Source organism: Zea mays, chromosome 8 (assembly GCF_902167145.1).
Source record: "Zea mays cultivar B73 chromosome 8, Zm-B73-REFERENCE-NAM-5.0, whole genome shotgun sequence".
Classification (NCBI taxonomy): domain Eukaryota; kingdom Viridiplantae; phylum Streptophyta; class Magnoliopsida; order Poales; family Poaceae; genus Zea; species Zea mays.
This window is the reverse complement of record NC_050103.1, coordinates 39,248,712-39,263,028: the sequence shown is the minus strand read 5'-3', so window position 1 is coordinate 39,263,028 and position 14,317 is coordinate 39,248,712. Positions and strand designations below refer to the sequence as shown.

At 51.5% G+C, this 14,317-nt stretch overlaps 1 pseudogene; it reads left to right on the top strand.

Moving 5' to 3' along the window:
• Window positions 1-2,834: 2,834 nt before the first annotated feature.
• On the top strand, window positions 2,835-5,529 carry LOC103653157 (uncharacterized; annotated as a pseudogene).
• The last annotated feature ends 8,788 nt before the right edge of the window (window positions 5,530-14,317 follow it).

Genomic DNA, 14,317 nt, shown 5'->3' with positions numbered 1-14,317 from the left:
CAGGAGCACGCCTGCTGCCGGAGTTGAAGAAGGCTGGCGTTGGGAGGAGGATGACCGGATTTGGGGGCGGCTCTAGTGGAGGAGAATGTCGGGGAAGGAGCCAAGGGAGAAAAGGAACGGCAGGGGAGGGCAAGCACCGGCCATCAGAGCGCCATGGGAGCACCTGCGCATGCATGAAGGGGGCAGCCATGGGGAAGAGGGCTGCTGCTTCCCTGCGCAACCATGGGAGTATGCCGAGAGAAGGCATGGGGAGGGAGAGGAGAAGTTGGCGTGTGGGGAAACGGGGGCGGCGCCCCGGGGAGGAGGAGCCTCCCGGGGACGGCGACGGGTAGCAGCCAACGTCTTATGGGTGGAAGAGGCCGGCGGTTGTGAACTGGGGGGACAAAACTTAGGCCTTTGGTAACATGTAAGAGAGTGAAGTACTCTTGTATTTTCATAACACATGGATATAAATATATAGACTCAGAGGAAACCCTAATTCTAGTGGCCAAAATCCCCAACAGTGGCGTCAGCCCATCTAGACATATTACAGGGACAAATGGGACTAGAGGAGTCTAACGGTGTGTTTAGTTGAGGAGTGTAGAACAATGGAACGACTCCATTCTAGTTTTATTTAGATGTTTGGTTTTCAATAATATAGGAGCGTAGTGGCTTTTAGAGTCTCCATATAAAAATTTACCATAAATAGTTGGAGTGCTCTGCTCCACCAAAATGGTCGGATGCGATCGCTCTCTCGGACGTGAGCGGTCTCATCCCTCTTCTCCCCTCTACACTCATACGACTCTCCAACCAAACAAATAACGGAGCGGCTCCGCTCTATTCTACTCTACAACCAAACAAAAAATAGAGTGGATCTGTTCTGCTTGCCAAACGGAGAATAAAACGACTCCATTCTTAAAAATTAGAATAGAACCGCTCCATTCTAAAAAACTATAATAGTACCGCTCCATTTTAATTGACTCTCCAACCAAACGTACCCTAATTTAGAGTGTGTTTGGTTGAGGAGTGGAGAACAATGAAGTGGCTCCATTCTTATTTTTTGGATGTTTGGTTTCCAACAAAAGAGGAGTGGAATGACTCCTGAAGTCTCCATATAGAAATTTACCATAAATAATTGGAATGCTCCCGCTCCACAAAAACGACCAGATGCGAGTGCTCTTTTGGACGTGAGCGCTCTCTTCCCTCTTCTACCATCTACACTCATATGACTCTCCAACTAAACAGAGAACGGAGTGGCTTTGCTCTATTCTACTTTTCAACAAAACAAAAAATAGAGTGTCTCTATTTTGTTTGCGGAATAGAATGGCTACATTCTCAAAATGGGAATAGAGCCGCTTCATTCTATTTAACTCTCCAACCAAACACACCCTTAATTGCACTTGCACGACTGCCGCTGAAGCACTACACCGAGTCTTTTATTTTTTCTCACCTATATAATAGATATCTCCACCGGGTCTTCTATTTTTAATCACCTATATGAAAATAACTTCTTAGAGTATGGGAAAACTTTATCGCCGATAACGTATCCGATAAACCCGATTTTCCTGTTTATCGCTGGGCTCCGATTTTTTTACATACCGGCCAAAAATTTCGGCCCATTTTGAATTTAGGCCCAAATCAGACGTGCCGCGTGAGTTAGGTTTTGTACAGACATTTCATTGCAGCCGCCAGACGAGTCACATTCACTGTTTCACATTTCTTCCCAGTTCCTTCCCACCCGCCGCCGCCGCCGCCGTCCTGCTCCTGCACCTGCTCACCTGCTCCCCGCCGTCCGTCAAGAAGAAGCGAGCTCGGAGCCTCGAACCCGGCGCACCTGCTCCCCGCCGCCGCTACGCCGGTACGCATCTCTGTTCCCTGTTATGCCGCTACGCATCTCGGACCTGGCGCATTTAGGACCCGGCACATCTCTGCTCCCCGTTGATTACTTGTTCTTCCCAGCTCTAGGACTGCCTTTTTTATTGCCTTAGTCAATCATTCTTTCAGAGCTGAAGCCCATCCATGTTGTCTCACTCCCACCCACTGCAAAGGAACTGAAGAAGAATGTCTCAATGAACTTGAAGCCGCCGTCAAAAATCTAGCTGCACAAGTCCTTTGACTAAAATAATCCCACTAACAAGCCTGCTGCAAAGAGAATAAACCTCTCTTCCATCAGGGCAACTGCATAGACAGTGGCAGATTTCAGATTTGCAGGTAGCAACCGAGAGCTTCAGTGCTGACAATCTGGTCGGTGAAGGCCCTTTTGGCCATGTTTGCAGAGCACGGTTTTGTGATCAGAAGGTATGTTCAGTAAGCTTCATGTTGTCCTGGTTATTGTCATTTTTTATAAATAGAAATATTAAAAGTAGATGTTTGCTTTCTGGTTAATATACAATTATTTGAGATGATTGTAGAAAGTTAGAAACACATGGCATTTGAGGTTGAGGAAGACGATGCCCATCCTAGAGGGCGTTCAAATGCAACTGTGACACACGAACAAAGCGATTGCCATCGCAAAGGAAAAGGTGTCATTGGAGCATCATCAAGCGACGTTGCTGGTACGAGCACAATGCCTGAAAACACTGTTGAGGTGGTCAGACAAAATGGTAGATACATGTTAGTGTATTTTTATGTGATGGTCAATAAAAAATCATTGTTTATGGTATTATACTCGTGCACTTTTAAAATATTGTGGACTTACACTGCAGGGAGGCGTGTGAAATTAAAAGGAGGCATTGAGAGCCCATGGAGCCATGGTGAGCCTTATGGAAATGGTTTTAGTTGTAATTATTGCACTAGTCGTATCAAGGGTGAAGGTGCAACCCGTCTAAGAGAGCATTTGGGAGGATTGCCTGGAAATGTGGCTGCATGTGTTTGGGAGCATTTGTAGATTCTTCTATAACCATAACAGGTAAGTGTGTATATATATATATTTGATAAACATATATTCAATACTTTATATTTGTGTTTAAACTCTATTTTTGTACTTGCAGGCTTCATGCTATGATGAGGGAGAAAATTGGTGGAGAGTTGATTAGGTGGAATGCCACTAGGTTCGGCACCGTCTTTATCTTCCTTCAGAGTTTCTGGGATAGACAAGATAAGTTTATGCAATGGATGGTGTCTGATGATTGGAAAAACAACGCATGGAAAGATGAAGCAGATCATGCATTTACTTATGATTGTTTGTTAAATAGAAGATGGTGGAATGACATGGAATTGGTGTTGAATGCTGTCACACCAATTTATACTGTGCTTCGCTATGCTGATCAACAAAAAAATGCAACTATAGCTGGATTTCTTCCAAAGATGATGACAGCCATGGCTCAAATACGTGGTAATTTAAGTAAAGAGAAAGCTCTTCTCGATAGAATAGTTGGAGTGATCAAGAAGAGACTAAAATATATGCTTAATGATACTCTCATTGTTGCAGGTAAGGGATGAAATGAGAATTGTTCAATTTATGTTCTTTTTTGTTGAATTTGTTTCTAATAATAATCTTGCTTCTTTCTCTAGCTGGTGCACTTGATCCTAAAACATTATATATGACTAAGCTTGCAAGAAAGCCATCTACTAGACATGCGGTTACATTGGCTCTTAAGAAGCTTGCAAGCTCATCTAAGATTGCATCTGCTGCAATTGAGCAATATGCTTTTTTTCTGTGCAAAAAGAGGATTATTTGCAGGAGAGGAAGCCGAACGTTCAGCAACTAATGGACGCATGAGTGCAGGTTTTTACTTGACTCATTATTATGCCTCTTTGGTGGTGGTCTTGCAATTTTTAGTACTCTTATTAAATGGCCCTTGTTCATTTTTGTAGCTGAATGGTGGAGTGCATATGGAGGAGAGCACAAAGAACTACAAATGCTTGCACGTCGAATTGTTTCACAATGTCTTTCCTCTAGTGGATGCGAGCGAAACTAGAGCACATTTGCATTGGTCCATACCAAACTGAGAAATCGTTTGGGTTATGAGAAGCTCCACAAGTTGGTTTATGTCCACTACAATTTGAAATTACACATCCAATATTTCGAGAATGACATGCAAAGTCTTCAAGAAATGCAAGTCTTCAAAGATACTGAGTTGGATCCATATAGTGTTATGATAGATTGTGCTATGTATGATGAAGGTAACCCAATCATGGATTGGTTGTGCAACTCAAGGAGTGGGTCTACGCCTATTCTTGATGAGTATGATGACAATGAGCTTGAATCCCCAATCCTATCTAGAGTTCTCATGGATGAGTTAGGAATGGATTTTAATACAAGAGATGGTAAGAAGAAAAGAAAGGCAAGACTTGTGGATATTGAGGAAGAAATGGAGGACGATGTTGAGTCAGATTCTTCAGAAGGTAGCCCAATAAATGTTGAATTATGTGATAGCAGTTCAAATGATGACACAGGTAATCTATGTGAGGAATGAACTTTCAAGTTCTTTGATAATTTTAACAACATATAACTATTGTAATCTTTTATGGACTCAAAGCAGGTGATGGGTTTGGAGACGAATGGGAATTTAGAGGACCTAGTGGTGGTGGAGCATGTGAAGTTGGACCTAGTGGGGGTGGAGCATGTGAAGTTGGACCTAGTGGTGATGGATCAAGGGATGGTGAGTGGGTTTTCCATTTAGATTGAACTATAACATATTGAATTACAAAAGGTAGATAGAAAACATGCTAAGACTTGTATTTATGTTTGTAGGTGCTATGCATGAGCAAGCAGCTCCAAATCCTCCACTTCGTCCAAGATCAACACGGCTAAAGAAAGTCCCTGTGAAGGAACTTTATAAGGTTAGACAAACATCTGGTCTTTGTATATGAACATCGAATTACAATTTAGCGACTGACTATAAACTTGTCAACATTCACAGTGACAAGTGATCAAAGCCTCTCCAAGGACTATGAAGGATTTCATTGTCATATTTTCAGCACATGTCTTTGCCTTATTTTGGACTTTTGATTCATGTGCTTGTATGCTATACTATATAATGTGCTAATGTGTGAACTATGGATGGACTATGAATGTGTGAAACTGTGAACTATGAATGTGTGAATTATGAATGGACTATGATTGTGTTAAACTGTGAGCTATGAATGTGTGAATTATGAATGTGCTAATGTGTTGTTTTATTTTGTTAAATGTCTAGATATAATCTACATGATATTCTTGATAAACTGACATTTTTTTAAAAAATTTGTGCCGAAAAAATTTACTTATCGCCGATAGAAATCCGATAAATCCGATAATCCTGTTTATCGCCAACCTCCGATATTTTTTTCCTATCGATAGAGTGAACCCTGGGAGGAGCGCGGGAGAGCGAGATGCGCGCCGACGCGGTCGCGACGCACTGGCTGGTGGCGAGTTGCGCCTAGCGCCTGGACAGCGGAGGCAGACAGAGTTCGCCCCGGTGGCTAGAGCTGCTGGGGAGGGAGTACGATGGCCACGGCAACGGCAGGTGGCCGGATTTGGAGACGAGGAAGCAGCGCCTGAGGAAGAATGCCCTTGCACGCGAGCAGAGGGAGAGGGCACAGGAGCACGCCTGCTGCCGGAGTTGAAGAAGGCTGGCGTTGGGAGGAGGATGACCAGATTTGGGGGCGGCTCTAGTGGAGGAGAATGTCGGGGAAGGAGCCAAGGGAGAAAAGGAACGGCAGGGGAGGGCAAGCACCGGCCATCAGAGCGCCATGGGAGCACCTGCGCATGCATGAAGGGGGCAGCCATGGGGAAGAGGGCTGCTGCTTCCCTGCGCAGCCATGGGAGTATGCCGGGAGAAGGCATGGGGAGGGAGAGGAGAAGTTGGCGTGTGGGGAAACGGGGGCGGCGCCCCGGGGAGGAGGAGCCTCCCGGGGACGGCGACGGGTAGCAGCCAACGTCTTATGGGTGGAAGAGGCCGACGGTTGTGAACTGGGGGGACAAAACTTAGGCCTTTGGTAACATGTAAGAGAGTGAAGTACTCTTGTATTTTCATAACACATGGATATAAATATATAGACTCAGAGGAAACCCTAATTCTAGTGGCCAAAATCCCCAACAGTGGCGTCAGCCCATCTAGACATATTACAGGGACAAATGGGACTAGAGGAGTCTAAAGGTGTGTTTAGTTGAGGAGTGTAGAACAATGGAACGACTCCATTCTAGTTTTATTTAGATGTTTGGTTTTCAACAATATAGGAGCGTAGTGGCTTTTAGAGTCTCCATATAAAAATTTACCATAAATAGTTGGAGTGCTCTGCTCCACCAAAATGGTCGGATGCGATCGCTCTCTCGGACGTGAGCGGTCTCATCCCTCTTCTCCCCTCTACACTCATACGACTCTCCAACCAAACAAATAACGGAGCGGCTCCGCTCTATTCTACTCTACAACCAAACAAAAAAATAGAGTGGATCTGTTCTGCTTGCCAAACGGAGAACAGAACGACTCCATTCTTAAAAATTAGAATAGAACCGCTCCATTCTAAAAAACTATAATAGTACCGCTTCATTTTAATTGACTCTCCAACCAAACGTACCCTAATTTAGAGTGTGTTTGGTTGAGGAGTGGAGAAGAATGAAGTGGCTCCATTCTTATTTTTTGGATGTTTGGTTTCCAACAAAAGAGGAGTGGAATGACTCCTGAAGTCTCCATATAGAAATTTACCATAAATAATTGGAATGCTCTCGCTCCACAAAAACGACCGGATGCGAGTGCTCTTTTGGACGTGAGCGCTCTCTTCCCTCTTCTACCATCTACACTCATATGGCTCTCCAACTAAACAGAGAACGGAGTGCCTTTGCTCTATTCTACTTTTCAACAAAACAAAAAATAGAGTGTCTCTATTTTGTTTGTGGAATAGAATGGCTACATTCTCAAAATGGAAATAGAGCTGCTTCATTCTATTTAACTCTCCAACCAAACATACCCTTAATTGCACTTGCACGACTGCCGCTGAAGCACTACACCGAGTCTTTTATTTTTTTTTCTCACCTATATAATAGATATCTCCACCGGGTCTTCTATTTTTAATCACCTATATGAAAATAACTTCTTAGAGTATGGGAAACATTTACTTTAGATTGCTCAAACCTCATTATGATCTAGGAGTGGAAGAGAAAGAGGTCTCTCTTTCATTATAAGAGATAGTGGTGATTCCCAGCATTGCTCAAACTTCCTGGTGCTCTGTCAAACTGTGAGGTAACTTCTCTTGTATTTTCAACTATGTATCTGGACTCCTAACAGAAACTGTCCTATGTTTCTTAATCAGTTATGAGATCAGAATGTGGCAAGTTTATAGCTTTGACATGGCACATAACGACAGAACCCATGGAAAGGACCCTTGCCGAAGAACAGTTCAACATAGGCTGTTACTCTCGGCCATGTGCTGACTTCGGCTAGGAGAGTCACTGATTGTCGACCAGTTCGAAGATCGAGCTCACCGGGCTTGAGGAAGATAGAAAGGAATTTTGATCCGTATATTCAGTGCATTTCAAATTCAAAATCATCTCATCTTACCTGGAAAGGAAACTTATTCAGTGCATTTCAAATTCAAAATCATCTCATCTTCCCCCTGGAAAGGAAACTTGAGATGGCGATAATCACGCCTGATGAGATGAATGTTGTTTCTAGTGAAACTTGGCCCGTTAATAATTTGGGCCAGCTGTCTTCCCTGGCAGTGAGCTCACAGGCTTCTGGGGAGTTCGGTCGGGCCCGTCCAATTTTGTCTTTTAAGGAAGTGGGCTCCCAAGGCCAGCCGTATATTGTGGAAAATGACTCCCCGGCTTCTGGGCGTAACGTACGGGGCCGACGAAATTTGACGTCTAACGAAGTGGGTTCCCAGGCTGTCGAGATGGCCCGTCGCAATCCGGGGTTGTTTTCTGTCAGAGACTCAACTCATCAAAACCTAGGCGTGCTGGAAATTTGTCAAAGATTTTCCAGCCGTCATTCTTTTCTCCCAAATCCTAGGTCGAAGTGCTTATGTCTGGAATCTCTTCTGGTACATGGCGAAGGACGGTTTCGTTGCTAATGGGTGGATGTATGGCGGATCGACGGCACCAGCACCTTCCTGCTGCCCATCGTGGCCGCTTTCCGGGTGCTGGAAGATGGGCTTTCCGTGGCCGCGCGAACTGGGATTGCCGCGGTCGTGGCACCTGGCGTGTCCGTGGCGGACTGGCGGTCATGCTCAGGGCCCTGGCGCGTCGTCCGTTTATGTTGACAGGGAGTACATGGACCACAGAGAGGTACACACTCAGGGCTTGTTCGGTTATTCCTATCTCACGTGAATTAAATGGGATTGAAAAAAATTGTGAAAGATTTTGACTTGTTTGGGATTTAAACCCATCCAATCTCACCCAATCCACATGGATTGAGAGCAAAACGAACAAGCCCTCAATTGGACAGAAAAAGAGTTGCTGATGTTGTTTCCCGAGTTGTTGACAAAGGGAAGAAAAGACGTGAAGATTTTTGTTGTGAAATTTGTGAGGATAATCACGTCCCAGAGGAGTGTTTGGTGTTTAATGGTCTAAAACCACATGCAACTCTGTGGTTTTGCGGGTGGAGAGTCGGGTTTCTTCGAAATCCCAACTTGGGGAGAAAATGGTGTAATTCCAAAGCCCGACAGTGTCACTGCTTTTATAACGGTAAAGGAGGGTGTCGGGGACCATAATTAGGGGTACCCAAGACTCCTAATCTTAGCTCGTAACCCCCATCAGCACAAAGCTGCAAAGGCCTGATGGGTGCGATTAAGTCAAAGCTCGGTCCACTCAAGGGACACGATCTCGCCTCACCCGAGCCCAGCCTCGGGCAAGGGCAGCCGACCCCGGAGGATTTACGTCTCGCCCGAGGGCCCCCTCAAGCAACGGACACACCTTCGGCTCGCCCGAGGCCCAGTCTTCACCAAGAAGCAACCTTAGCCAAATCGCCACGCCGACCGACCGTATCGCAGGAGCATTTAATGCAAGGATGGCCTGACACCTTATCCTGACGCGCGCCCTTCAGTCGACAGAGCCGAAGTGACCGCAGTCACTTCGCCGCTCCACTGACCGGCCTGACAAGAGGACAGCGTCGCCTGCGCCGCTCCGACTGCTGTGCCACTCGACAGAGTGAGGCTCACAGCAGCCAAGTCCGGCCTCGGGCGCCATAGGAAGCTCCGCCTCGCCCGACCCCAGGGCTCGGACTCGGCCTCGGCCCCGGAAGACGACGAACTCCGCCTTGCCCGACCCCAGGGCTCGGACTCGGCCTCGGCCCCGGAAGACGACGAACTCCGCCTCGCCCGACCCCAGGGCTCGGACTCGGCCTCAGCCCCGGAAGACGACGAACTCCGCCTCGCCCGACCCCAAGGCTCGGACTCGACCTCGACCATGGAAGACAGACTCGACCTCGACCTCGGAGGAACCTCCGCTTCGCCCGACCCAGGGCTCGGACCGACCACGTCACAGGAGGGGCCATCATTACCCTACCCCTGGCTAGCTCTGGCTACGGGGGACAAGACCGGCGTCCCATCTGGCTCGCCCCGGTAAACAAATAATGATGGCGCCCCGCGTGCTCCATGACGATGGCGACTCTCAGCCCCCTTACGGAAGCAAGGAGACGTCAGCAAGGCCCCGACAGCCCCGACAGCTGTCCTTCCGCAAGGCTCCAGCGCTCCTCCGACGGCCACGACATCACACGAACAGGGTGCCAAAACCTCTCTGGCTGCCACGACGGCATGTACTTAGGGCACTAGCTCCTCTCCGCTAGACACGTTAGCACACTGCTAGATCTCCCATTGTACACCTGGACCCTCTCCTTACGCCTATAAAAGGAAGGTCCAGGGCCCTCTTAAAGAGGGTTGGCCGCGCGGGGAGGACGGGAAGGCGCGTGCAGGCCTCTCGCTCCCTCCCACGCGGACGCTTGTAACCCCCTACTGCAAGCGCACCCAACCTGGGCGCGGGACAAACACGAAGGCCACGGGTTTCCCCTTTTACGCATGTCTCCCTCTGGTTTTCCCCCCTTCGCGCTCCGTCTCGCGCCGACCCATTTGGGCTGGGGCACGCGGCGACAATTTACTCGTCGGTCTAGGGACCCCCCGGGGTCGAAACGCCGACAGTTGGCGCGCCAGGTAGGGGCCTGCTGCGTGTTGACGAACAGCTTCCCGTCAAGCTCCAGATGGGTAGTCTCCAGCAACCTTTCTAGCCCGGAACGGTGCTCCGTTTCGGGAGTCTTGAGTTCATGTCCCTCGACGGCGGCTACGACATGATACTCCTTCCCCCGCCGCGCGACAGCGACAACGGCGGCCGACAACCCGCTCGCCGGCGGCGGAATCGACGACGTCTTCCCCACGTGGCGGAAAAACAACATTCGGGTTTGTCCCTTCGCTTCCCCCGCCGACGGAGGAGGAGGCGGGGCAACCAAGGCCAAGCAGGAGGCGGCACCTCGTCGGCTGTCGAGCGAGTCGACGGCGCCGGCGCCCCAACGGGGGACACGTCGGGCATCGACCTCGCGTCTGAGACGAAGACGAGCGCCGTTTCCCCGCAACACGCCAACTCCAAGCGGACGGACGACGCTAGCACGCTCGCAAAGGACTTGCTGGGCATCACCCTCGTACCTGAGACGTCGGTGCAGTCTGTCCCTGCCGTAACTTCGTCACCGCCCGTCGACCAAGAGGTACCGACCGATTCCCATCTCGTGCCTTTTGGATTCAGCCTCGACCCGCCAAGCGACTCCGCTTCGGTGGATGCTTTCATAGAGGCGAGTCCAAACCCTCCGGGGTACGGTATGCGGTCACCCTGGGACCGGCTGATAGCCGTCTCGACCTATGGGCCCTCGGGTTCCGAGGAAGATGACGAGCCCGACTTTTGTTGGGATTCATCCGGACTTGGTAACCCCAGTGCCATGCGGGACTTCATGACCGCATGCGACTACTGACTTTCCGATTGTTCCGACGATAGCCGTAGCTTCGGCGACGAGGACTGCGGCCCAAGTCGTGAATGTTTCCACGTCAATCTAGGGGGTCCCGGCGAAGGCAACCATCTTGGTATACTGGAAAACGGTGATCCCCCTAGGCCTGCGCCTCGCGTTGACATCCTTCGGGAGCTAGCTGTGGTCCCAGTCCCTGCGGGGGGTCAGGACTCACAGCTCGAGCAAATCCGTGAGATGCAGGCCAGGCTCGACGAGGGAGCAGGAACACTTGAGCCGTTCCGCCGGGACATCGGGCAGGAATGGGCAAGCCAACCTCTGGCCGGAGAAGCGCGTCATCTACCCCAGGGCATCCAGCACCGCATCGCCGACGATGTCAGGGCAAGGCCGCCACCGGCTTCCAGTGGGGTCGGCCAGAACCTGGCTGCAGCGGCAATACTTCTCCGCGCGAAGCCGGAGCCATCAACCACCGAGGGTCGGCGTATCCAGGGAGAGCTCAAGAACCTCCTAGAGGATGCCACGGTCCGACGGGTCGAAAGCTCTGCCTCCCGAAGGTAGGGGTACCCCTCGGAGCATCGCGCCGCAACTTCCCGTTTCATGCGGGAAGCCTCGGTCCACACCGGGCGCACGCGCAACACAGCGCCTGCGGCCCCGGGTTGCCTCGGCAACGAGCACCATCACCGCAACCGTCGAGCCCACCTCGACGAGAAGGTGCGCCGAGGCTACCACCCCAGGCGTGGGGGACGCTACGACAGCGGGGAGGATCGGAGTCCCTCGCCCGAACCACCCGGTCTACAGGCTTTCAGCCGGGCCATACGACGGGCGTCGTTCCCGACCCGGTTCCGAACCCCGACTACTATCACAAAGTACTCAGGGGAGACGAGGCCGGAACTGTGGCTCGCGGACTACTGGCTGGCCTGCCACCTGGGTGGAACGGACGATGACAACCTCATCATCCGCAACCTCCCCCTGTTCCTCTCCGACACCGCTCGAGCCTGGCTGGAGCATTTGCCTCCGGGACAGATCTCCAACTGGGACGACCTGGTCCAAGCCTTTGCCGGCAACTTCTAGGGCACGTACGTGCGCCCTGGGAACTCGTGGGATCTCCGAAGCTGCCGCCAGCAGCCGGGAGAGTCTCTCCGGGACTACATCCGGTGATTCTCGAAGCAGCGCACTGAGCTGCCCAATGTCATCGACTCGGATGTCATCGGCGCTTCCTTGCCGGCACCACCTGTCGCGACCTGGTGAGCAAGCTCGGTCGCAAGACCCCCACCAGGGCGAGCGAGCTGATGGACATCGCCACCAAGTTCGCCTCTGGCCAGGAGGCGGTTGAGGCCATCTTCCGGAAGGACAAGCAGCCCCAGGGCCGCCAGCCGGAAGATGTCCCCGAGGCGTCCACTCAGCGCGGCACCAAGAAGAAGGGCAAGAAGAAGTCGCAAGCGAAACGCGACGCCGCCGACACGGACCTTGTCGCCGCCGCCGAGTACAAGAACCCTCAGAAACCTCCCGGAGGCGCCAATCTCTTCGACAAGATGCTCAAGGAGCCGTGCCCCTATCATCAGGGGCTCGTCAAGCACACCCTTGAGGAGTGCGCCATGCTTCGGCGCCACTTTCACAAGGTCGGGCCACCTGCGGAAGTGTTAGGGCCCACAACGACGATAAGAAGGAGGATCGCAAGGCATGAGAGTTCCCCGAGGTCCACGACTGCTTCATGATCTACGGTGGGCAAGTGGCGAACGCCTCGGCTCGGCACCGCAAGCAAGAGCGTCGGGAGGTCTGCTCGGTAAAGGTGGCGGCGCCAGTCTACCTAGACTGGTCCGACAAGCCCATCACCTTCGACCAGGGCGACCACCCTGACCGCGTGCCGAGTCCGGGGAAATACCCGCTCGTTGTCGACCCCGTCATCGGCAACGTCAGGCTCACTAAGGTCCTCATGGATGGAGGCAGCAGCCTCAACATCATCTACGCCGAGACCCTCGGGCTCCTGCGGATCGATCTGTCCTCGGTCCGGGCAGGCGCGACGCCTTTCCACGGGATCATCCCCCGAAAACGCGTCCAGCCCCTCGGACAACTCGATCTACCCGTCTGCTTCGGGACTCCCTCCAACTTCCGAAGGGAAATCCTCACGTTCGAGGTGGTCGGGTTCCGAGGAACTTACCACGCAGTGTTTGGGAGGCCATGCTACACCAAGTTCATGGCCGTCCCAAACTACACCTACCTCAAGCTCAAGATGACGGGCCCCAACGGGGTCATCACCGTTGGCCCCACGTACCGACGCGCGTACGAATGCAACGTGGAGTGCGTGGAGTACGCCGAGGCCCTCGCCGAATCCAAGGCCCTCATCGCCGACCTGGAGAGCCTCTCCAAGGAGGCGCCAGACGTGAAGCGCCATGCCGGCAACTTCGAGCCAGCGGAGACGGTTAAGTTCGTCCCTCTCGACCCCAACAACGATGCCTCCAAGCAGATACGGATCGGCTCCGAGCTCGATCCCAAATAGGAAGCAGTGCTCGTCGACTTTCTCCGCGCAAACGCCGACGTTTTCGCGTGGAGTCCCTCGGACATGCCCGGCATACCGAGGGATGTCGCCGAGCACTCGCTGGATATCCGAGCCGGAGCCTGACCCGTGAAGCAGCCTCTGCGCCGATTCGACGAAGAAAAGTGCAGAGCCATAGGCAAGGAGATCCACAAGCTAATGGCGGCAGGGTTCATCAAAGAGGTATTCCATCCCGAATGGCTTGCCAACCCTGTGCTTGTGAGAAAGAAAGGAGGGAAATGGCGGATGTGTGTAGACTACACTGGTCTAAACAAAGCATGTCCAAAAGTTCCCTACCCTCTGCCTCACATTGATCAAATCGTGGATTCCACTGCTGGGTGCGAAACCCTGTCTTTCCTCGATGCCTACTCAGGGTATCACCAAATCAGGATGAAAGAGTCCGACCAGCTCGCGACTTCTTTCGTCACACCTTTCGGCATGTACTGCTATGTTACCATGCCGTTTGGTTTGAGGAATGCGGGTGCGACATACCAAAGGTGCATGAACCACGTGTTCGGCGAACACATTGGTCGAACGGTCGAGGCTTACGTCGATGACATCGTAGTCAAGACGAGGAAAGCCTCCGACCTCCTTTCCAACCTTGAAGCGACATTCCGGTGTCTCAAGGCGAAAGGCGTAAAACTCAATCCTGAGAAGTGCGTCTTCGGAGTCCCCCGAGGCATGCTCTTGGGGTTCATCGTCTCCGAGCGGGGCATCGAGGCCAACCCGGAGAAAATCGCGGCCATCACCAACATGGGACCCATCAAGGACTTGAAAGGCATACAGAGGGTCATGGGATGCCTTGCAGCTCTGAGCCGCTTCATCTCGCGCCTCGGCGAAAGAGGTCTACCCCTGTACCGCCTCTTAAGAAAGGCCGAGTGCTTCACTTGGACCCCTAAGGCCGAGGAAGCCCTCGGAAACCTGAAGGCGCTCCTCACGAATG